The 24,683-nt window shown below is 38.1% G+C and overlaps 1 long non-coding RNA gene across 1 annotated transcript in view; it reads right to left on the reverse strand.

The window, feature by feature from the left end:
* The window catches only part of LOC105054598 (uncharacterized), a 47,833-nt gene extending 25,858 nt beyond the window's left edge, over positions 1-21,975 (reverse strand). The window contains exons 1-4 of the long non-coding RNA XR_012135763.1: positions 21,787-21,975; positions 21,560-21,706; positions 21,390-21,460; positions 9,827-9,832 (exon numbers count right to left, since the gene is read on the reverse strand). This is a non-coding gene — a long non-coding RNA (uncharacterized lncRNA). The remainder of the gene's footprint in view (positions 1-9,826; positions 9,833-21,389; positions 21,461-21,559; positions 21,707-21,786) is intronic.
* Positions 21,976-24,683: the final 2,708 nt, after the last annotated feature.

A 24,683-nucleotide genomic window follows, 5' to 3' on the forward strand; every position in this document is an offset into this window, starting at 1 on the left:
TCTTCTATCATCCATAGATAGAGACCCTCTCTATTTATAGATGATTCTTATGACCCAATGAAAGGACTCTTTATTCAAATCTGATTTGAATTGATCCAATACTCATGAAAGAAGGACTCCTATGTGAGATATAATTGCCATCACTTATGACATCTACTTTGCACTCACTCCCACATCCACTTGGGAAGCCCCAAATAAGCACCAAACCAATTTTTGATCGTGCTTCATGAGTGGGTATTCCCAGTACAAGTAGGAATACTCATATCTCATCCAAAACAGGTCCGATTCGAGTCCGATTCAAAGCCGGTTCGAAATAATTTCGAAAGGCTGTCAATCCTAAACTCTTTGGAACTTTTTGTACCAAATCTAACTTGAATTTTGGATCTATTTAAGTTTAATTAATTCAAATCTAATTTGAAATTAATTAGTACTTAAATCCAATCTTTCATATGTTCCATGGATCATAGATAAAAATTATTCATCCTCGGGATTGAACCTGAACCTCATGTAGTGCTAGCTAGACATAGTCAACTCTTCAATTCCGTTTGACCCATAACTCAATTCTCAATCAAGTTAGCTTATATGTTCAATCAAATCGAGTACTTTCAGATTGGATATATAAACATAGGTCAATTTCTTTCTACTTTATCTGACTTGTATGCGTGACTTCATAGGTTCAAACACTAAGCCGGTAGCACAAGAATCAATTCCTGCACTAATCGAGATACCATCTAGTAATGATTTCCGACGTCTTGATAGGTCGAATTATCGCAAAAGAATATTTCAGAACCCATACTCATGGTTACTGCATAATTTATCTTTTTGACCCTGGATGCTCTAGGATGGTCTCAGGTTAACTATCAACCGAGATTGCTTCATCCACATTGTATTTCAACCTTTCAAATCCATCTCATAGATTACCCTGATCAAGGCTTTACTAAATTGAAATACAGTGATACATCAACTCCAATAATCCGGAGGGATCAATCCCATCTTGATCCATACACAGACTTCGCAAGTACTTGACTGTATCCAGTAGCCTTTTGTCATTGCATTAAAAATCCAGGTAGTTCGGCACCAAAGCATAGTGAGTTGCTTGCAAGTCACTATAGTGATCTCAGGTCTGAAGGACATTTATATCCATGTGTTTCGTGAGCAGCTCTTGACAGCAGAACGCTCAGCAGGTGAGTCACTTATTCAGTAACGATGTACCTTTACATCTCATCTGTATGCCATACTGGTGTCACCACACTCTTTAGTTAAGAGGACAACCAATCCATATGGCACACAACGACCTTTACTCGATAAACATCATTGTCCCATAATAACGTATCATTTGGTCGCGAACTTATTTAAGAACTATACGATAAATCTTCTTTTTATCGTATGCTAGTATAGTTTTAGGAATTTTATCACAGTACAAGTGTTCAAAGAAGATGTCACTTTATGATGAAAAATATTAGAATAACTATTATTCAATAACCAATAATTCATATACAAGGATGAGCTCAATCGTCACATGATTGATTTTAGAACACAATTTCCAACAACTCCCACTTGGACTAAAGCCAATCGGGGCAGTATCTTATACCCATCTTTCATTTGAAGTCATCGAACTCTTTGATCCCGAGAGCTTTAGTGAAGGGGTCGGCTAGGTTCTCCTTTTCATCAATCTTTTGAAGCTCGACGTCACCTCAGTTCACGATCTCTCGCACTAGGTGATAGCGGCACAGAACATGTTTAGTACGATGGTGCGACTTAGGTTTTTTCGCCTGAGCTATGGCACTGGAGCTGTCACAATACAACAGGACAGGACCATCAATGGAAGGTACAACTCCTAACTCGATAATAAACTTTCACAACCACACCGCTTCCTTTGCAGCATCCGATGCAGCAATGTATTCCGCTTCGCATACAGAATCAGCCACAGTATGTTGCTTGAAATTTTTTCAGCAAACAGCTCCTCTATTTAAGGTAAATACGTAGCCCGACATGCTTCTGCTGTCATCACAATCTGACTGAAAATTGAAATCAGTATATCCCACAAGTTTCAAATCAGAGTCTTCATAAATAAGCTATTGGTCTTTAGTATTTCTCAAATACTTAAGAATTATTTTTGTAATCTTCCAATGTTTCTCATCTGAATCTGACTGGTACCTACTCACTATCCCTAGTGAATAGGCCACATCCAGCCTCGTACATGTCATAACGTACATGATAGATCCCACTACCGAAGCATATGGTATTCTACTCATGCGCTTTCTCTTCTCAGAAGTTATCGGACAATCCTTCTTGGAAAGAATAATTCTATGGCCTATCGGAAGATAGCCTTTCTTGGAATTATCCATGTTGAACCGCTTCAACAAGGTGTCAATGTATGTGGATTGGGATAATCCAAGCAACCTTCTAGATCTATCCCTATAGATCTTCATCCCTAGGATGTAGGATGCTTCTTCCAAATCCTTCATGGAGAACTGTGATGATAACCATAGCTTCATACTCTGTAAAGCTAGGATGTCATTTCTTAGTAACAATATGTCATCCACATACAGCACAAGAAAAATGACCACAGAATCGCAAGCCCATTTATAGACGCAAGGCTCTTCTCCATTCCTAACGAAGCCATACGTTTGATTGCTTTATCAAAACGCATGTTCCAACTCCTTGATGCCTGCTTAAGTCCATAAATTTACCTTTTCAGCTTGCACACTTTCGACTCATCTGTAGATGTGAACCCTTCAGATTTTATCATATACACCTCTTCTTCCAGCTTTTCATTAAGAAAAACGATTTTGACATCCATCTGCCAGATCTCATAATCTAAGTGTCCAGCGACACCAAGCATAATCCGAATGGACTTGAGCATTGTCATAGGAGAGAACGTCTCGTCATAGTCAATACCATAATACTGACGGTAACCCTTAGCAACTAAACGAGCTTTATAGATCTCTACCTTCCCGTCCGCTCTTCTTTTTCTCTTGAAAATCCATTTACACCCTATGGATTTTATCCCTTCGAGTGGATCTAGTGTCCAAACACTATTAATCTCCATGGACTCTATCTCGAACTTCATGGCCTCAAGCTATTTTTGGGAGTCGAGCCTTTGCATGGCCTCCATATAAGTGATCGGATCCTTATCGTTCTCATCAAGTTCAATAGGATCACCATCCCAGATCAAGAAACCGTAGTATCTGTCCGACTGACGCGGTTCTCTACCGGATCTCCTTAATGGTGCCTCTACTGGCTCCGGATTCAATTCATCAATCGAACCCAATTCTGTATGTGTCGGTCCTTCCACCTCATGAACTTCATCAAATTCAATTTTACAGACATTAGCTCCTTAACCAAGAAATTTTTTTTCCAAAAAAATTGTCCGGCTGCTGACAAACACCTTTTGTTCTGCAGTGAGGTAGAAATAGTACCCTTTAATTTTCTTTGGGTACCCTACGAACAAGCATCTATCGAACTTCGGTCCCAGCTTATCTGTCTTTAAACGCTTGACATAAGCTGGACACCCCTAGATCCTAAGATGTGAGAGCACCGGCTTACGCACAGTCCATATCTCATATGGAGTTTTATCGACAGACTTGCTGGGCACCTTCTTCAAAATATAGCAGGCAGTCTCTAGAGTATATCTCCAAAAAGATATTGGCAGACTGGAAAAAGTCCATCATGGATCGGATCATATCTAACAAGGTTCGATTCCTCCTCTCAGACACACCATTATGTTGTGGTGTTACAGGAGGGGTCCATTGTGAGAGAATCACATTCTCTTTCAGATATGTCAGAAACTCACTGGTGAGGTATTCACCTCCTCGATCTGACCGAAAAATTTTAATACTCTTTCCAATTTGTTTCTCTACTTTAGCACAGAATCGTTTGAACATTTCAAATGATTCTGACTTATGCTTCATAAGATAGACATACCCATACCTCGATAGATCGTCTGTAAACGTAATGAAGTAGTAATATCCTCCTCTAGCACTTATGTTCATAGGCCCACATACATCAGTATGTATTAGATCTAGGATATCACTGGCTCTTTCACCTTTTTCTTTAAAAGGTGACTTAGTCATCTTACCAAGTAGACAAGATTCACAGGTAGACAATGATTCACAATCATCTATCTCAAGGACACATTCCTTGATCAACCTGTCAATCCTATTCTTGTTCACATGACCAAGCCTACAATGCCAAAGGTAGGATTCGCTGACATTATCTATTTTAGGACATTTACTAGGTGTGTACATTACACTAACAAGCTGTGATATTATGTATATGCCATGTTTTAATTGTCCACGCATAATTGTAGTATCATTCATAATAATATCATAAAAATCATCCTTTATTATAAACTTGTAACCAAGTTTGGCCAAAAGGCCTACAGAGATGACATTTATTATAAAGGAGGGACAATAATGTCAATCATCTAACATGACACTACTGGACTCGAAGATGAGCTGCAAAGTTTCCAAGGCCAGAACTGGAACAAAGCTTCCATCTCCAACGTTAAGGAACCACTCGCCCTCTCAAAATTTTCTACTTACCTGCAGTTTCTGCAACGAATTGCATATATTAATAGGACTTCCGATATCCAATACCCAGGAGTAGCATCACAAACAGAGAAATTATAAGGTATTATCATATAAATACCTTGTGAAGCAACCACTTGCCTCTTTCTCTTATTCTTAGGCCTGTTTGGGTCAAGAGTGGCTATATAAGCAGGATAATTCTTTTTTCAATGATCCAACTTCTTACAGAAAAAGCACTCTGCCTGGCTCTTATCAACTTTTGACGGTTTGCTCTGCTTGGGATCGACGGCATGGGATTTTTGCATCTTTTTCTTCTTTCCTCTCCTAGAGGATCGACGCCCTACAGATGAACCTCCCACTAAATTCACTGACTCCTTTTGGAGCTGGTGATCCTTCTTAAAAGTCTGCAGTAACCCTAGCAAACCATGGTAGTTTACTGTAGGCTTCGTCATTCTATAATGACTGAGAAGGATAGGTAGGATTTCGGTAGCGAATTGAGGATAGCATCCTTACCTAACTGTTCATGCAATGGAAAGCCAAGTTTGCTAAGGCATTCAATCTGCTCAATCATGTATAATATATGATCGGTGACTGAAACTCGCTCTCGCATACGGACATTGAACACTGCGCAGGAGATTTTATGTCTCTCCACATCCTCAAGGGTGCCGAAGGACTCATTCAATATTTGAATCATCTCCTCAGGCTGCGCATCCTCGAACTTACGACTAAGTTCATCGTTCATAGCTGCCCTCATCACGCAACGCACAGTCGTGCGATCATTGAACCACTTCATATAAGTGTCTCTCACAGCACGAGGAGCATTAGCTGTAGGTTCTTCAGGTGCCTGTTTTGTAAGGACATACAAAATTCTCTCGTGCTCCAACACGATCTTCAACTTTCGATACCAACTATCGAAGTTGGGTCCGGTGAGCTTGTCGCTGTCCAACAGCAAACGGAGAGATAGTGTATTGGCCATAACTGAAAGGAGAAAATATTAGCCTATTAGTATATGAATTATTTTTTAATCCTGAAGATATGGACTTTAGTCTAAAGGTCCTCCCACTATTTTTTATGAATTGGTAGCCTCTATCTCCAACTCGAGGAATTACATTAATTTCTTAGTGGGTACTAGAATTCACACGGACTGCATTCGGGCCCGAGTGTGGCTCGACCAACCCTAGTACATTCATAGGTAGGTTCATAACCAATTGTTTCTCCAAACAACTTCTAGCATTGGGTTTTGCCCCAGACATCTCTTCAGCAGGCGTGTGGCGCCTCCACTGAAAATTCTGGTTAGATCCAACCATTAACATGACACATCAAGTGCATCCAACAAACGGATGTCCAGGCCCGAGTGTGGCTCGACCAAACTGAGCATTGATCTGAAGGTACATCATGATGGTCATATGATGAATGACAATTTCAATACGTAATAGACACCAGGCATGTGGCACCTCCAATGTTTATTTGGAATATTGGACTCACTATCACACACTTTAATGGGAGGCAATGACCAAGTTATCTCATAACTTTATCATTTTATGAACCTAATAATTTAGAGAATTTGATTTCATTGATCTGAGAATAAGAGAAAAAGTCGACCTGCAAGCTGCAAATCCTTCCACTGACTTCACCAAGTCATGTAAAGGATTAAATACAAGCTGGTCTAAAGACACCTAAATCAGTCACACTGATTCACCTTAATGGCATGGGTCTGCACCAATCGACTAATGACCTAATCAAATCATAATCTACCATGTTGGCCAGTTAAGTGAGATCAGCGGGAGGGATCTGCCCTTAACTCACCGTAGACGCATCTAGGTAAATAGCTCTCAATTAAAAATCACTTGGTCGAATCTGCCAAACTTACTTTAGACACCAACTGGTAAATTAGTTTCGATTTGGCATACCAGAAGATTCGTGCTCAACCACGGAGCCATGATCATGGTCCATTTATTAGGATCAAACACATGGACTTGATCAAACTTCAACTATTGAGATTGATTTAGAAAAATACTGACCTAATCTAATTCAACACTTGATTAGATTTAATTAATTTTTCTACTTGGTCCATATGTGTTCCTAACCCTAGGTCTAACCCATTAAAAGGATCTGATTCATGCTAACCCTTTGCTTATCATAATATGTGGTGTCTTAATGATCTTCAATTCTCAATTCTAAATCATTCAAACTTAATTCAAAATTAAGCATGTGAAACATGTTTCAGTTTGTAGAACTATTCTACAAAGATTTTAAGTGAAGCATACCGTATGTTTCAACACATGAAAATAAATTTTCATAATATGTTTAACAATTAAACATAGATAGGTATGATCTAAACTTCATTCATACATCTCATGTATCATGATAATTTTTAGATCAATACCAATTATATTATATGTAACATGTAATTCAGATCTAAAATAATTTTATATCTGAATTTTATCCTATTATAATGAATCATAAATCACTTTAGATCTAATCTAAATATATTTATGATCAAAATAATATATAAAAGTCTATTCACTTTTTTTCTTCCTGAAACTGGATCACTACGACACTCCTACACGTCATAAGAGAACCTATCGAATAGGCAAAAGAGAAATTAATCTCTTCAATCTCTTATGACCGAACGGTCTGATGATCTCATCAATCCGAGTACTTGACTACTAAGATCTGAAATCTAATTTCATATATAATTACATCAACATGCAATTATTGACAAAATTATTTTATGTCATGAACATATCCTTGATCTCATCAATTATGTTCTTCATTTAATTCAATTAGATTTGATATATCATATACATTATATCAAATCTAAAACTTATCTTATACTGATTATAAAATACTAATTTTAGATTTGATATCGAATAGAAAAATAATTAGATGCAAATATGAATGCATAAGGAATTAATTTCTAGTAAAATCTGTTTTCGCGCAGTACTGAATTATGATAGGATTCAGATCTAAATATCTATCGAAATGAATCTAATTTAAATCTAAAATAATCCTCACTTCAAAAAAAAATAATAAAATTAAAATTCTGTTAAAATAAATTTAAAATAGATTTTTAATTCACGTTATTTTTCATCAAAAATTCAGCAACAGCAGAATTCTATTATAACAGATTTATAACAACCTCAATCAACCATTGATTAGGCACCTCTAATCCAATCAAAATCAGATTAAAAATTTTATATAAATAGATTTAAATGAGATTTAATGTCACACAAAAAATCTCAATTATATCTAATATAAATAATCATAAAAAATTTTATTTTGTATGTATATATTTCAGGCTTGCTCTGATACCAGTTGAAGGGAAGAATGCCCAGGTTGCATCTAAAAATTTTATTTAATGTTCTACTTGTTTAAGGATCAAATTCTTACCTGAATTACAGCAGAACCGGAGATCAAATCTCAAATTATCTGATATAAACCTTCGCGGAGGCCTGGATATGCAGACTCTCTACTTCGCATGCACGTCAAACGCTGCAGGAAAGCAGGATGAATCCAATCCAATTGACTTCGCATACACAATCAATCGAGAGATGAGATGTGATGATGTAACACCTCACACCAGCAGATAGGATGCCCAAGAAAGATCCACGCCCAAGGAGAGGAGGCGGCAACAAAGGGAGAGATATAGATGATGAAGGACCTCTCTCTTCACACGCCTGTCTCTCTCTTTTTCTCTTCTCTCAATTTGATTAGTTTACTATTCTATTCTCTTCTATCATCCATAGGTAGAGACCCTCTCTACTTATAGATAATTCTCATGACCCAATGAGAGGAGGACTCTTTATTCAAATCTGATTTGAATTGGTCCAATACTCATGAAAGGACTCCTATATAAGATATAATTGCCGTCACTTATGACATCCACTTTGCACCCACTCCCACACCCACTTAGGACGCCCCATATAAGCACCAAACCAATTTTTGGTCATGCTTCATGAGTGGGTATTCCCAGTGCAAATAGAAATCTCATATCTCATCCAAAACAGATCTGATTCGAGTCCGATTCGAAGCCAGTTCGAAACAATTTCAAAAGGCTGTCAATCCTAAACTCTTTAGGACTTTTTATATCAAGTCTAACTTGAATTTTGGACCTATTTAAGTTTAATTAATTCAGATCTAATTTAAAATTAATTAGTACTTAAATTCAATCTTTCATATGTTCCATGGATCATAGATAGAAATTGTTCATCCCCGGGATTGAACCTGAACCTCATGTGTAGTGCTAGCTAGACATAGTCAACTCTTCAATCCCGTTTGACCCATAACTCAATTCTCAATATAGTTAGCTTATATGTTCAATCAAGTCAATTACCTTCAGATTGGACATATAAACATAGGTCAATTCCTTCCTACTTTGTCTAACTTGTGTGCGTGACTCTATAGGTTCAAACACTAAGCCGGTAGCACAGGAATCAATTTCTGCACTAATCGAGATACCATCTAGCAATGGTTCCTGACGTCCAAATAAGTCAAATTATGAAAAAGAAATATTTAAAACCCATACTCATAGTTACCGCATAATTCATCTTTTTGACTCTGGATGCTCTAGGATGGTCTCAGGTTAATTGTCAACCGAGATTGTTTCATCCACGTTGTATTTCAACCTTTCAAATCCATCTCCTGGATTATCATGGCCAAGGCTTTACTAAATTGAAATACAGCGACACATCAACTCCAATAATCCGGAGAGATCAATCCCATCTTGATCCACACACAGACTTCACAAGTACTTGACTGTACCCAGTAGCCTTCCGTCATTGCATTAAATCCAGGTAGTTCGGTACCAAAGCACAGTGAGTTGCTTGCAAGTCACTATGGTGATCTCAGGTTTGAAGGATATTTATACCCATGTATTTCGCGAGCAGCTCTTGACAGCAGAACGCTCAGCAGGTGAGTAACTTGTTCAGTGATGATGTACCCTTACATCTCACCTGTATGCCATACCAGTGTCACCACACTCCTTGGTTAAGAGGACAACCAACCCATATGGCACACAACGACCTTCACTCGATAAACGTCATCGTCCCGTAATGACGTATCATTTGGTCGCGAACTTGTTTAAGAACTATACGATAAATCCTCTCTTTATCGTACACTAGCATAGTTCTAGGAACTTCATCACAGTACAAGAGTTCAAGGAAGATATCACTTTGTGATGAAAAATATCAGAATAACTATTATTCAATAACCAATAATTCATATACAAGGATGAACTCAATCGTCACATGATTGGTTTTAGGACACAATTTCCAACACTTGGTGTATCCCACCTCTTGCTTGTGTGGGTTTTTCTATTTTCCTAATTGATTCTCATTGCAGACTCTTTTCTGCTAGATCTTCCAGAAATTGCCAGGCCTCATTGGATTCCTTATACATGAATTGGTCCTGGCATATCGATTCGAGCATTGTTCTAGAACTTGGGTCTAGTCCTTCGTAGACGATTTAGCACAACCTCCAAATCTTTATACCATGATGTGGACATTGACTTAGGAGGTTCTTAAATCGGTCTAGGCACTTCCAGAAAGAATCTCTCCTTAGCTGGTAGAACTAGTTAATCTCGTTTCTAAACTTAGCTGCCTTATGATGAGGAAAAAATTTTCTCAAGAATATTTTTACGAAGCCTTCCCATGTCGTGATTGACTGGTTGGGTAGGCTGTATAGCCATTTATTTGTGTTGTCCTTGAGTGCAAAGTTGATCAGCCTAAGTTTTATGACATCTTCTAATATTTGGTGTATTCTCATGGTTTCACAAACGTCCTCAAATTCTCTAATGAAAATGTTTGCATCCTCAATTTTGATAAATTTGAGGAGCACATTAATTATTTGAAGTTTAATTTCAAAATTATCAACCATAATCTCGGAGAGTCTTATATAGGATGGTTGGGCTAAACCCATAGGTAGGCGTGAGCATGGTTCGGTTTGGACCGGTTTCATGCTCAAATCTAAGCCGAACCAGTCCTAAACAGTTTGGCATTTCTAGAAACCAAACCGGACCAATAGAATATTGAAACCAAACCAAACCAACATGATTTAAACGGTCTCGTTTGGTTTGGTTTACCATTTTTTTTGTATGATTCAGGAATTCTTGTTTCCTTTTCACATAAGAGTACCACCAAGAGAATTTATCAAGTAAAACAATTTAAATTGATATAAAATATTGTCACTCAACAAAATAAAATTCTTAAACAAACACCATCATTAGAGATTAAGATAAAGATCTCCAACACATTACAACAAAAATAAATAATCTAGTAAGTAAGTCACTTAGGGTTTAAAGCTAATCAACACAAAATCAAATTGATAAACAATACCATAAATCTAAAATGGTTTTCTAATACATTAATACTCTAATATAAACAACACCCTAATCAAAACGACATCATTTTATTAAAGCCGGTCTGGTTCGGTTTGAGAATGGTTTTATTTACTGACAAACCTGAACCAATACAAATCTATTTTTTATATGTCAAAAACCAACCAAACCAAACCGAATAAAATTTTAAACCAAACAAAACCTACGGTTTGGTTCAGTTTCACTGGTTTGATTGGTTCAGGTTCGGTTTTGGCTCACCCCTACCCACAGGGTAGCATAGGTCTTTAAGAAATTTAGATTCGTAGTTGGGTTCACCCATGATGGACTCAACAATTTCTTGACTTAAAATGAGGTTTGATTCAATTCTCACAAGTCGACCAGATTTTTTTTTCCAAGTTGCAATTTTGCAAGATTTTTTTAAATTTTATATTATTTTATATATTTTTTTATAGGAGAAGAGAGAAGAGGAAGGAGAGAGAAAAGAAAAGTTCTAGAGATGAGTCCTAAGGAGTCCTAAATCTAGAGAGAAAGAGAAGAGTGTTTTAATTAGATTTAAATTTTAATAAACAAGTAAGTTACAAACTTAATTAGAGTTAGCCTAAATCTAGACAGCTCTTAACTGCCAAGGTTGCCTTCAAGTACTCCAAGTTCAAAATCGACTAACCGAATCGGTCAGATAAGTGTAAGATTGGTGGGAGGCTTTCTGTGCTTTCGCAATGGACCTAATTAGAGAACAAACTTTCTTCGAAATGTAGTTTCTGAACCACTTTCCTAGACACCAACAGGCTAACCAACTAGAACCCAATCCAACTCTTGGGTTCCCCTGTCCTAATGAGTTTGGATGTCCCTAGAGTTGACGTCTAATTGATTTTATTTAAGGGTTAGATTATGCAGATGCAAGAAAGTAATTTATGGGCTAAAGAAGGGTGATCAAATTCCTACCTTATCTTAGTTAATGGGTTGTGCCCTTAAAATATTTGATGAGAATGCAATGCAAAAGATCAGATGTCCAATACAGGTTGAAGCTTTTAGGATTTAATGAGTTTCTCTCTGTTAGTTAAATGTTATGTGATGTCAATTGTTTTTAGGGTTAAGGTTTTGTCTTTTGGCTTTGCGAAAAAGTAAGTTCAAGTGATTAAGTCTGAAAAAAGAAATTAACCAAAAGAGAAAAGAATCTAGATTAAGGATAAAAGGAAAGAGAGGACCTAGAGAATCTACTAAAAGGAAAGTAAATTATTCTAAAAATAAAAAGCAAATTTAAATTAAGCAGAATATCAAATCTACTTTTAAAGGCAGAAAATAAAGGCAGTAAATCAAATCAATAAATCAATTATAAAAGACAGTAACAACTAAATATATAAAGCAAAAAGAAAAATTAGAAAGCAATATATATATATATATATATATATATATTTGTTTCTAAATCAACCATGCCAAGGCCCCTGGCAACGGTGCCAAACTTTGATGCGCTCTTGTCGTGAGAGCGATCGAAGGTAAAAGTTAACCAACTACTGCTCTGTAGAACAGGATGAATCGGGTCGAATCCTTAAGGACCTAAGGCAGTTGTTTAAAAAATTAAAAGATGGCTTGATTATTTTTAAGAGTTAGAGAACTAATCTAGATTGATAAAATAATAATTAAAAAAAAATTAATGAATCCGATAGAACAAAAAAACCTCAAGAGATCGAATTCTCTTGTAAACTAGATGTCGCATCTATTTTTTGCTGCAGCACTGCTACTTGTGATTTTGGTTAGTATAGCTTATCTCCTTTCTGAGCACAGAATGTATCCTCAGATCACGGCCCGTTCCTTACAGCACAAGCTATCTAACTAAATCTCACAAGTATAAAAAGAGGATATATTCCTCTTAAGACAATCTATCTCTTGTCTAAGCACACACCATATCCTCAGATCACGATGCATCTAGACCTGCAAATGGGTCGGGTCGGATCGGGTCTTGAGTGATCACGACCCGATCCGATTTCTTGATCGGGTCTTGATATTGGACCCATACCCATCCCAATAAAAAATTGGGTCGGATCGGGTCCATGGCCGAATTTATTGACCCATTAGATCATTCGGATCAGATCGGGTCCATATATAACCCCGTCCCAATCCATGAAATATAGGTTCGATTCGGATCTAATTCGGATCGGATCGGATCATGGGTTTAAAAATCTACATAAAGTGAAATTAGATGTCACATCGACAGCAAAATAGCATGGCCATATCTATTTTTTCATATAGATATTCTCTCCTCTCCTCTCTTCCCACGTCTTCTCACTTCACCATTGATAGTGGATATTGTATACCATCCCTAAGGCAATAGTAATGTACAACAGTAAACAAGTAACTGGATATTTTAATTATGAACAACTGTTGGTATGTCCCCAGTTTACTTTGTGTTTGTGGAAGGACTTTTAGAAAAGTTCTGAGATTAGCTGTAAGAATGGCATTTCTTGTGTAGTGCATTAATGATTTTGTGATAGTGTGACAGTATTAAAGATTTTAGTAAGAGATTTAAGAAAGAATTTAGGTGAGTCACTCTTTTGATCCAAGCCCAAATTCTTATTTGGATGAGTCATTCTAACCGAGTTCGGATCTTATATTTGGATCCGGTTCGGGTCGGATCGGATCGGATCATATATCTTGAGATCCAAATTAACCCAAAAGTCTCCACGGGTCGGGTCGGGTCGGGTCGGGTCGGGTCCAAATTCGGAAAATCCAGACCCGATCCGAAAAGATGAACGGGTCCAATTTTTGAACCCGACCCGGCTCCATGGGTCTTTTAAATGGATTCGGGTCGGGTCTAACCGAGTCGGATCGGGTCGGATCACGGATCAACCCGATCCGTTTGAAGCCTTAGATGCATCTCTTAGAATATAGATTGTTCAAAATCTAAATCTTATAAATGAAGCAAAAATAAAAAGAACAGTGCACTTTTAATTTCTAAATAAATCAAAAATTTTATTAATAAAAGAAAAGAGATACATAAGATAAATCAACATCAAACTATTTGTTTACAAGGTTCATCTTCCCTTTTGAGATGATGGAGCCTAGCCATGCAAAGAAATCTTCAGAATTCCCTCCATATTCTCTCTCTCAAAGCCTAAACAAAAATTAAAGAATAAAAATAAAAGCTTTCTTTCTGCCGACTCCCCCTCTAGATGCCGACGGGGCTCTCCTTTTTATAGGCCAAAATCTTCGTGTTGGAGCTTCGTCTTCACGGCATTCTGTGTGCTTGCACCCGCGCCCAATGCGTGCTCGAAGGCTGGCGTCCACCCGCTGCTAGCTGCCGTTTTTCCTTTCCTGTCCCGTGTGCAAACAACATCTGGCATAGCCTTGCATTTTGCACGTGTTTTTCCATTTAAAAACCAATCCAAAAGTCCTTAACGTGTCAGAAAGCGAGGGTCCCATGCTACTTGTGCACGCATGCTCCAGCAAATCAAATGCGTGTCACACACCCAACCACATGAGCCTCTGTGTTTTCCCGCATGCTCCATGCGCTGCCTTCACCAAAAATGGCAGAACCCCTGTTGCCTTTTTAAACCATCTCCTTACTTTAAAAACTCTTTCTTCCATGAGGCTTCTCACATGCAAAACATGCACAGCACCCATGCATTCAAGGCCTCCACGCTCGCACCTGGCACCTTTTCTTTTAAATATTTCCCATGCTACCTACTCTCTTTTCTTCCTTGGCTTGTCTCCAATGCATTTAACGCCCAGTGCACCATAAGGCTCCAAAACGCACGGCCCCACTTGCAAACCACATTTCTGCCACATCATCAGCCTACAGCTCATTAGCCTTCCACATATTGCCTCTTGCTATTTATTTTCTTTTGAACCTCGCATCCCATGTTCGCTCCAAATTTCATGCAGTCCATTTCTAATCTTAGTGCACACTGGTTTGGGTTTGAAGAATGGTTGATTTGAAAATAAATCACACTACTTATCTAGTTTTCTGAAAGAGAATATAAAAAATATCAAATACTAAATAATTAAAATTAAATAATCAAGATATTAATATTTTTTACATTAAATTATTATACCTATCACCAGGCTGAGGCAATCATAGTGAAAATGAAAATGAAAGAGAGTGGGGAGAAAGATGATGGTACCTCAAGTCCGATTGGCAGCGAGGATAGCCCCATCTATTGAAATTGTAGTCGACCAACAACTAGCAACCAACGAATGGCAACGAAGGATGAGCTTCAGGAAAGACTGACGAATGGCGATGAGGGACTCGAAGATTGGACTTTGGAGTGGCACTAGAGATGGAAAGACGAGAAATCAAGGAGAAGTGAGAACCCTAGGATCCAACGAACAGAGTTTTGATTTAGGAATTGTGATTTTATTTTGTTTTGATTTTGAGGTAAGAGTTTTGATTGGGTATTGGGAGTTTTGTTTTGGTGTTGATTTTAGTTTTTTTTATGTGGCCCAAATCCGTTTTGGAATTTGGACAGACCCATTTTGGACTAGCCTAAATGATTGAGCCTAAATGCCTAAATTTTAGACTAACCTAAATGAGGGGATTGAGTCGAGCTAGGTTTCAACCTGAATTTAGGCTCTATATCGGACCTTGTCCAAGCTCGAGCTCGGATCGGGCCCAAGTTGGACCAATGATATATCCAAGCCTGTCCTAAGAACAAATGGGCTCTATATTTAAGCCCAAACCTAACCTAAAATATTTTGGGCCTTTGCCGTAGCCTAACCCAAAGTCAGCCCCAGCCCAATGGGATTTAGGCCAGCCCGAGCCCATTTCCAGCATTACTTAGAACTTGGAAGAGAGAGAGAAAAAAGAGAAAAACTGCAAACATGAAGGCAATAACATAGTTGTGAATGCTCATCTAAATTATATGCACTATTAACCCATGTGGATTTCTATACATTAAAAATAGGAAAATGTAATCTTGACTTAATGCTTTGTCACTCGCATATATAATACAAGATTCGTAATATCAATTTCGGTACACGTATCGGTATCATATTGGTACATTGTCGATAATATGCACTATTAACCTATGTGGATTTCTATACATTAAAAACAAGAACATCTAATCTTGACTCAAGATGCTTTGTCACTCGCATATATTGTATAAGATTCGTAATATCACTTTCGGTACATGTATTAGTACCATATTGGTACATTGTTGATATGGATCAATCAGCATATTGACACTCTTTACACCCTTGTCCTGAGTATTTGTCCAATATCGATATGATACTATATGCTTGATAAATGGCAATGTGCCCTAGTATAGATAACCTTGTTAATTTATTTATAGGACAAGTTCTCTAAAAAATCATGATCTAAATATATCTCCAGTATATTAGAATAGAAAACATTTTTAATGTAGCATCCATGTTCATATACAAAGCAACCGCTCATACAGCTAAAAATCAACACCAACCATAATCTAAACTAAAAGCTATTAACTGCAAAAAATAGTAGAGAAAATTATAGCCCGACTCACTAGACTTTGCCTAAGTTGCAAAGTGGCCCTCTTGACTTTAAAATTTTTAGTTAGGTCCCTAAAGTTGCACCTCCAATCCAAATGTGATCCTTCTATCATCTTTGTTAACTAAGTATTAGGAAATTGCATCATGTGATCATATCCTGCTAACTTAAACATATTTTATGACTAAAATAGCCTTGTCTCTTAAGGTTAAAGGAGGCTCAAGGCCTCTATCCTATCCAAACCCATCCTCCTACTCCCCTTCTTTGCACCACCGAGGCTCCAAGATTGCCACTCCCCACCATTTCCACCATTGCATCAGTGGTTTGGCACAATGGTCATAAAGTGGGCCTCCCAAGGACAAAACCATGGCTGCCTCTCTCCCTCTCAAAGCCCATCCTAGCCCTCTTCCCCTACTTCAAAGCCATTACTAAGTGCACCCTCATTGCCACCGAGTCACTTGAGTTCAATGTGGAAGTTAGATGGGGAACAAAAGATGATGTGAGTTGGTCTTGTAGGGTCAAACCACATGATCCCAACTTCATCAAAGACACGATAATGGGCAAGAGGTTACTAAAGCTTCTTGTCCGATCCCAGTGTTTTTTACCAATGGAGCCTACATGGGTTGTATAGTGAACACTATTGTTAGCAAAGAATTAATGGTGTTCATGGAGGAAACACAATACTAAGCCCCGATGGACACCAAAGGTTGAAGGTGAGGGTTATGGGAGAACCCTAAAGGGTTTCATAGGGAGAACCCCTTGAACTAGATGGCAAAAGTCTTCCATATGAATTCAAATGAGAATGAAGGTATGTAGACTAATGATGGGCATTATGGAGGCATGTTGAAGAGATGAACTAGAGGAATCCTCATGGATTTTATAAGGAAGAAATTTATTGGAATCCTAATGGGTCAAAAAGGAGGTGCTATCTTTTCTGTGAAATCTAGTGTTGTCTATGGTTACAACATGGTAGGAATTGGAGAGCCATATCAAAAACCTGGTTCCCATAAAGAAAGCCATAAAGGGTTTCAGCAAGTCCCTAATAGGTATTATGGTTTTAATCCCAGGCAAATTTATCAAAACCCAAATTTGTATAAGAATGGAAAACTAGAGAGGTGATATCCCAAATTATACACAAGACATTTATAGAGAAAGAGCTATAGATATCTGTTGGTACACCTAACCAACCTCTGACATGTGGCAGCATCAAAAGACATTGGTTTCATACCGATCTGCAAATCAAATATCAATCCACATTAGTTAACCTCTTGCCAGCACTATGCTAGACAAGATCGGTTAACTACCGACTTAGTACTATAGCAGCCGACTTTCTATCCAAATTATATCAGCGGAACATCGGTTTTAGCCGACCTCTATCTCAACCAGTAAGACTTCAAGTCAGTTATTTTACAGCTATGCTACAACTATTCTCCACGTGGGACAACTCACAACCCCTCTACAGCTAGCTATTCTATTATAACAAACTCCTAACAAATTGGGTGGATTATCCATAACGGCCTAACAAACTTTCTTAACGGCCTAACGGTCTGAGCAAGCTTCTCTATATAAAGAGGGGCAAAGGTCTCTTCGGAAAGTAACTGATCACTCACAAAGTCAAGACTCTGCTGAACTATCTTTAGTTCTTCCACTGAAGAAAACTCTCAACCTACATTCTCCTTGCTCTCTATTTCTCCATTTTTCACTATCTATTCTCAAGACTCCAACTGACTTAAGCATCAGAGGGTCCTAAATCGGAGGATATCCCACTGATTTTAGGAGTTCTTTTGCAGAATCACTTACGGACTTCGTCAACTTGATCCTATTCAGTATTTTAGCTCTATTCTTAACTGACCTTGCCATTCTTCTTCCAGAGCCTTGTAGCAATAGATTGATGCTAGAAGAAGGGGCCCTCCAATAGATAGAGTTTTCCTTGACTGGAGGGCTACTATTGCAAGGGGTGTTTAGTTCCATACCAATTGTGAGTCAAAAGTAACTCTGGCTTATATGGTTGGACTCTACTCCCCTTATTAAGGCATCTTTTGGGCCCTAGCCCAAAGGGACAAAACCATAAGGCCTCAAGCGGCCCCCACAAGCAGCCCATTCAGCAAAAAGCTATGAGATCGTCGAAGGATCGTACAGCCGAAACGGACAATACCTTATGAAGGATCGAAGTTCTCCAAGCCATCCAAGCCAAGAGACCTCTGACCACAACAATATCCATCACCAACTTACTCAAAAAGACCTGTAGACTTTTAACAAAGGCCAATAGGGCATCAAGTAATGAGCTTTGTTAATCCTTAACAACTCTATTTCTTTTAATAGTGCAACTGACTATTCTCATATAGTGATGGTGACAAAGCTAGTATGGATAACCTGCAAACAAGACTTCTGAAACTAGTAAGAGAAGTAGTGGTTATAAGGGTATTATTGATGAGACAGATGAATTCTGCAAAGGGAAGGTGAAAGAATCTGTAGAACTTTTGTCTTGAGAAAAATGGTGTGCTTGTAGACCTCCATAGATATTTACGGTCGATGCAAGCATGTTGGGAGGCAAGGTCTCTAAAAGAAGCAAAACTTGTCCATGATCATATATCATGAAACATGGTTAATGTTGAAGCTAGGGTCATAACAAGATTTGGCATGGGTATTTCAACTGTAGTTTGATGGCTGATGCTTACTAATTGTTCTAGAACATGCCCCAGCAAAACCTGATGCTTGAGATACTACGATGATGGGTCAAGCTAACAATAATTTTGGAGAGGATACAATCGATCTTTTCATCGAGTTTAACCAGAAGAGTGGGAGGCTAGATGGATAATTGTTTGTCAAAATTTTGGTGCTTGTGGTATCCTCAAAGCAATCAATTCATGCTGCTTGACAATGAAATGAAGGAGGATCGCTATGTTCCGGAAACATAATTTGCTTAGCATAGTAAGAGATTGGCTGTTGTTTATAACCTTATGACTAGCCCTACACCTCTTCCACATCCACTTTATAGTTGCATTGTCAATGATAGTATCACCGGTGGTAGCATTATTGGTAGCTACTAAGGCAATGAAGGCATCATGGACTGAGATTAGGGAAGGCAAGGTGTGAGTGGAAGTGCACATATGATAGGAAAAGGGCCCTAATAAGAGGGAGGGTCAAGATTCACTGAACTATTCTGAGCATCGTACCAATCGACAACTGGTTCAGTATGATACTAGTACATACCATACAGAGTCGGGGAATACAAAATTAGGGGGAAGGAAAAGGAAAGGAAGAGGGGGTGAGGGAGAAAGAGAGCGATAGGAAGGAAGATAAAAGGAGGGGGGGTGAGGGGGGCTCATGGAGAAGGGGGAGGAGGAAAGGGAGGAAGAGAATAGCAATGTTAGAACCCCTTTCTAGAAATAGAAAGATAGATAAAGAAAAAGAGTTGAGAGCTTATCTCAAAGATGATGATGTTGATCAACATCCAAGAGGGGAAAGAGGTGCTGGTCGTGTCAAAAAGGACAGAGGTGCTGGTCACCAACAAAGAGAGGAGAGAGCTGCTGATTGGTGTTGAAGAGCAGGGGAGAGAGAGAGAAAGAGATGTCAAGAGCTCTCTTGAACCTTCAGCAAAATGGGAGGATAGGATTTTATAAACGAACCAACCCAAACCAGACAAACTGTCCTAATTTGGTGTCAGTTCAGTTCAGGTCAATATGACAAACAACAAGGAAGGCATTTTCATCATTTGCTGCTAGCAATCAACAGTGTCATATGGTAGAGGGATGCAAGGATAACATTGCATTCGAAGTGGAATTTTAGGGACCTAATTAAAAAATGTTAAAAGTCAAGGGGGGCACTTTGCAACTAGGGCAAAGTCAAGGAGGTCAAGTTGTAATTTTCCAAAAAGATAATAATAACGCATTGTTTTGTGTGACGAATAGAAGATATGGTAGTAAATGTTCCTCTAGACAACTAGCAAAAGGTGGCTCTAAACCATGAAAAGAATATCGAGTTACGAAATTGGAAATTCTAGACGTTAAATGAAATGAAAGAGGAGGTAAAAGTAAAATTCATGTAGATCTATAAATTTCTAATCGTAAAAATAGTCTGATCAAAACTAAGATAAGAGGGCAGGGGAGTCATAACATCAATCATTAAAAATGGCATCCTTGCCCATCCTTTACAAAAATATCAATTGAATCATTAACTTCTCTATTAATATGTTGGAGAAAATTATAAAGTATAAAACCATGGCCAAGGCTAGCCACTAATATAAGAGATGCCATATCTTATATTATCGGCCCCTATAAAGGCAATACAAATGTGGCCACATAAAAAAGGCTTTTCAGCTCCAGGAAGATAGTTGCCTCGTGAGACTATGATTGCAAATTGGTTCTAAGAAAGATGAGAGAATGATGAGTAGAAAAGCAATAGAGGCCTAAGACTAGGGTGTTGTCTGCTTTCCTACCCTCAAAAAGTGCAAGGCTCATGAATGATGTGTTTATCCACAAGTGTCAATTGAACTGATGCATCACTATTGCAAAAAAAATGCCTTATTTACAAAACTCACAGTTGCATCTGCAAGCAATTAATAAAAAAATTTCAAAATTCAATCAAATCAACCAACAATCTCATCATGTGTTATTTGGGCCAACCAACCAAGAAGATGGGATTTTGCTGCAAAAGACACTTATCAGTTGAAGCACAACCATTGGCAATGAAAAAGCATCTTTTAAAGTAGGATCTGAATTTGACAAATGACAAAGTTTCATGCTGTCTTGCTTTCTTATTTGGTTGGGTTAGCACAAATATATTAGCCAAGCTCAATTAATTAGCTGATCCAAGGACATGCTACTACTATGAAAAGCACAATGAGTAATGTTAAGGGCAACATCTGAGATCTAAGATACATCTAATAGTGGCATGATCATCTTAATTCAGTATCGAATACCAATTACCCAGAAACCACAGTAACACCCCAATCAAGAATCCATACCAGAAAGCTTTAATTATTCTTCTTTTCAATCTACCTCTAAAGACGATCAAAGAACACATATATAACAACATAGACAAATCCAAAATCGAACAAAACTCACTCTTTTGGGTGCCTGGATGACCTCCCTGAATCTCCCTGGATGCACCTTGCTGCTCGCCTCCATCGGCCTTCTCAACCATAAATCGCCTATAGGTACGCATCATCAAGAAGAAAACAAAGCACAGGAAGCATCAAATCAACAACAAAATCTAAAAAATCCTGGAGACCTGTTCTTATTGGTGCAACCAGGCTTCTAGTTGGGGGTTGGCTTGGGGGGCGGAAGGTGTGGGAGCTGTGGGAGCCATCAGCACGGGCTTTCTGGAGCTCCTCGAAGGGCACTTCGACGACATCCTGCTCTAACTCCCCCTCCTCCTAGCCATGGAAAGGAGAAGAGGATTAGAAGAATCTGAGAGGAAATTGTTTGAGGGTTTGGAGAGAAAGCAATGGGTTTTTCTTGACATCTCTTGTGATGAGAGACTCATCTCTTTATCTCTCTCGGCGGCGGCGGCGCTTTGTTGGGGCTTTTCAGCTGCCATGTTCTCGAGTCTCAACTGGCGATGCCCTGCACCGGCCTTTCCAAAGTAAATTAAACGGAGGTTTCGCGCGATGGAAGGTGATTTTTTTTTTTTTTTTTTTTTTTTGAAACCAGCTAGATAGGGCCAAAAGCATCTGACAGATTGGACGTGAAATTGTCCAGATGGTGCCCTGGCCTTGCGAAGTTAAATTAAACGGTGGATTCGTGGGAAGGAAGGTGCATTTTTTTTTTTTCACGCAAAAGATCAACACTTAGAAATCAAAAACTAATTTTGAATTCTTTATTTTGATCTCCTTATAACATGTTACTTTTTTTTTATCAAACTATTGACTTGAATTAATTAGAATCCTTAAAAATTAGTTTGAATGAATAATTGTACTTCACCAATCATATTAGAGATTTAAATTAATTCAAATCCATTACAAGAAAAAAATCAATCACTCAATTAATTGAAGATTTTTAAATTTTTTATCAAAATAATATATTTTTAAAATAAATTATAAAAATAATATTTTTCTCCAACTATTTACTAAAATACTACTCAATGAAAAAATTATTATTTTGATAATTATTTTTTAAAAAATATTATTATGATAAAAAAATTAAAATTTTTGTTAAATAAAATAATATAATTTTTCTTAATAGATTTGACCGCGTCCAACGCTCTTTCCATATTCTTTCTTGTGCCCTCTCTCTTTCTCTCTCATCCTACTCCCCTCCTCTCTCTCTCTATATATCTTGAGTAGGGGATAGGGATGCCCATGCTAGATAAATACAACTAGATATGCAAAACTATAGAGTGGGTGATAGCATAGATGAAACATTATATTTATTAATATTCTTTAATTTAAATTTTTTTAAATTGTGCCCTTTAATGGGTGGGAACCAATTGTCCTTTTCTTGTGCCCGGCATAAAATCTCGCCCTCGGAACCATTTGATTGATGATAAAAAAAAGGACATAAAGCCAAGACTATTTAGGTGCCAAATGTCAGTTTATGGATCTATTCTGGCTATGGTGCAATGCCTTAACCTCATTGACTAAGTTTAAGTTGGTAGTTGAAATAGGAGAAGGGAATTATGTGGAATAGCTCCTCCTCCATCTTTTTATTGTTTACCTCTTCTTCTCGTGAGTCTCCCTTCTTCACTTTCCCATCATGGAGCATGATTTAAGTCACATGAGGGACTTAAGGACTCTACCATAACTTCTCTTCTCCATATCTCAACTCAAGGACAATAAAAACTAGATATGTAACTTTTCCTAAGATTTCAAATATGTATATTTCGCTATTTTAATAGAAATCAGATCACGGAAGATCTTATACTTATCATTCTAATCGAAACCTAACTGTTGGTATAAAGCTACAAATCTAAAGATGATTTTTGAACATGTTCTCTGTTGAAACCCATAAAAACATATAAATCAAAATTTGCATGTGAGAAACAATGCACACTTGAGATAATTGTAGCAATTTATTTAATCCTGTTGCCATAAAACCCTAGGTCAGTGTGGTGGAGGTCAGTCACCTATCGACTTGATGTATGGCCGAGGTTGGTCTCCTACTGACCTGAGATCTAGTGACTAACTAGAGTGCCTTTCTTGGAGTAGCTGAAAAAGAAGTTCATACTCATCGAAGATTTTTCGATGGGAGACCCTCTGATCTTAAATTAGTTAGAGCTTGGGAGCAGTAAAAAATGAGAGAGTGGAAGAGAATGAGAGCTCCTTTTTTCTATCAAAAGATTTGAGAAGACCTACCTGAGGATCCCCTTTCTCCTCTTTATATAGAAAGGGGAGCAATTGATCGTTACCACTAAATCCAATAACAAAGTCAGAGAATTTGTGCCTCCTTAACTGAAGATCGTGGGCATCCATTACATGCATTAAAAATAGATGCATGATTGTCAGTGTTGTTGGGAATAGTGTCCCAAAGCCAATCGTCAGCCTATTGACGGTTGTGCTCCTTTTGTATTAGTACATGAATTATAAATAAATAAAAGTTATTTTGATATTTTTTCATCACAAATGTTTCATCTTCTAATGAACTCCTGTGTTGTGGTGAAGTCCTTAGGACTATTTAGACTCGACAAAGGAGGATTTGTCGCTTAGTCCTTAAACATGTTCGCGACCAAATGATACGTTGTTACCAAAGATGACAACGTTTATCGAGCATAGGTCATTGTGTGCCATATGGGTTGGTTGTCCTCATAACCAAAGAGTGTGGAGACACTGGTATGGCATACAGGTGAGATGTAATGGTACATCTGCACTGAACGTGACCAACTCCGGAGCTATTTCTGCTGTCAAGATTTGCTCCGATGGGATATGGGTATAAATATCCCTCCGACCTGAGACCGCCACGGTGACTTGCAAGCAACTCACTGCACTTAGGCACTGGACTACCTGAATTTCTAATTCAGTGACGGAAGGTTGCTGGGTGTAGTCAAGTACTTGACTTGTCGGTGCGTGTGTCAAGATGGGATTGACCACTCCAGTTTAGGAGCTGTGTACAGTCGTGTTTCAATTTAGCAAAATCTTGGCCAGGGTAGTCCTAGTGAGGAGTCATAGGACTAATTGAGTTGAGCATGATTCGGATGATATCATCAGGGTTGACAGTTTAACCCTGAGTCGTCCTAAACACAGGGGTCAAAAGGGATGAATTATACGGTAACTATATTCACGTAGGTTCTGAATGTTGCGATTGCGATTATTCGACCTATCCGATCGTCGGGTACCATTGCTAAATGGTCACTTCGATTAGTATAGGAATTGGTTCCTGTGCTACCGGCTTAGGTTCGAACCTGCGGGGTCACACACATT

Source organism: Elaeis guineensis, chromosome 12, assembly GCF_000442705.2.
Source record: "Elaeis guineensis isolate ETL-2024a chromosome 12, EG11, whole genome shotgun sequence".
Lineage (NCBI taxonomy): Eukaryota > Viridiplantae > Streptophyta > Magnoliopsida > Arecales > Arecaceae > Elaeis > Elaeis guineensis.